The sequence below is a fragment of the Schistocerca piceifrons genome, chromosome 3 (assembly GCF_021461385.2).
Source record: "Schistocerca piceifrons isolate TAMUIC-IGC-003096 chromosome 3, iqSchPice1.1, whole genome shotgun sequence".
Taxonomy (NCBI): domain Eukaryota; kingdom Metazoa; phylum Arthropoda; class Insecta; order Orthoptera; family Acrididae; genus Schistocerca; species Schistocerca piceifrons.
In genome coordinates, this window is record NC_060140.1 from 101463910 (window position 1) to 101465739 (window position 1830).

General features: G+C 44.3%; 1 non-coding gene across 1 annotated transcript; it reads left to right on the forward strand.

Moving 5' to 3' along the window:
* The first annotated feature begins 1239 nt into the window (after positions 1-1239).
* On the forward strand, positions 1240-1314 carry Trnas-cga. The gene has a single exon. It is a non-coding gene; the product is annotated as a tRNA-Ser (tRNA).
* The last annotated feature ends 516 nt before the right edge of the window (positions 1315-1830 follow it).

The following is a 1830-nucleotide window of genomic DNA, read 5'->3' on the forward strand; positions in this document are numbered from 1 at the left end:
ACTGCGTTAATGTGGTATTTACAGGTAATCACGGTGTAACAGCATGCGTTCTCAGAAATGATAAGTTCACAAAGGTACATGTATCACATTGTAACAAACGAAATAAAATGTTCAAACGTACCTACGTTCTGTATTTTAATTTTAAAAAAAACCTACATGTTACCAACTGTTCGTCTAAAATTGTGAGCCATATGCTTGTGATTATTACAGCGCCATCTATCACAAAGCGAACAAAGCGGTCCAACTAAAGCATTCATATTTCTTTATGTACTACACGAATATGTAATAAAAAATGGGGGTTCCTATTTTTTAAAAAACGCATTTGATACCCGTTTGATCTATGGCAGCGCCATCTAGCGGACCAACCACAGCGCCATCTGGTTTCCCGCTTCAAGCTAGACAAGTTCCGCTCTTTGTAGTTTTTTCGTTTGACGCTTATTTCGTGAGATATTTGGCCCGGTCACGATCTATGGACCACCCTGTAGCCAAAGGTATGAGAAGTAGGAGAAACGAGAAACTTAACATCAAAACTAATGATCACGAAGTAGACGAATTGTGCTGAATTGGAAGCAAAATAACCCGTGACAGACGAAGCATGGACATAAAAAGGCAAGGGGGGCATTACTCACCAGAAAATGTGTGAGTGTCAAACATCGGACTTAATTTGATGAAGGAAATACTGGGAATGTCAAGGGCAACAGACAGGATGATAGGACATGGGTTATTCAAGGAATAGCTTCCATAGTACTAGAGGAACTGTAGTGGGAAAAACTGAAGACAGAGATTGAAATACGTCCAACGTATAATTGAAGTCAACTGCAACGATCTGCGTCCTTGATACGGAAAATGTTTCGAGCAGCAGTTTGCCTGAATGACGGCATATCCGACACGAGTTGGTGCAGCAAAAAACGTGATTTACGCTGTCAGGCTACACACTTCATTCATCAATGGTTCAGTTCAGATAATACAGTGTCTACTGCAATCGTAATACACAATGTCGCTGGGTCGAAATTCGAAAATATAGGCTTCAGCTGCTGCGGAGCCCCATTACAAAAACGCGCGTTGAACGGTATGCTTCGAAACGTGCCTGCACCGGCATTTTTAGACTCCAGAATGAGATTTTCACTCTGCAGCGGAGTGTGCGCTGATATGAAACTTCCTAGCAGATTAAAACTGTGCGCCCGACCGAGAGTCGAGGTACTGGCAGAAGTGAAGCTGTCAGTACCGGGCGTGAGTCGTGCGTCGGTAGCTCAGTTGGTAGAGCACTTGCCCCCGAAAGGCAAAGGTCACGAGTTCGAGTCTCGGTCGGGCACATAGTTTTAATCTGCCAGGAAGTTTCATATCAGCGCACACTCCGCTGCAGAGTGAAAATCTCATTCTGGAAACATCCCCCAGGCTACGGCTAAGCCATGTCTCCGCAATATCCTTTCTTTCAGGAGTGCTAGTTCTGCAAGGTTCGCAGGAGAGCTTCTGTAAAGTTTGGAAGGTAGGAGACGAGGTACTGGCAGAAGTAAAGCTGTGAGTAGCGGCCGTGAGTCTTGCTTCGGTAGCTCAGTTGGTAGAGCACTTGCCCGCGAAAGGCAAAGGTCCCGAGTTCGAGTCTCGGTCGGGCACACAGTTTTAATCTGCCAGGAAGTTTCATTTTTAGACTGTTGGTATTTCGATTTTGTAAAGTTCTTGAAGATTTGGTATAATAAGAGCCGTATTTACGCATTGCATAACACATGGAGTACGCACATATTACGCACTGGCGGAGTATTCAGAGAGCTTTATCAGTAATCGGTAACGCCTGCGATTGGAATGAAATATCAATATTTGCTCTCGCCGACG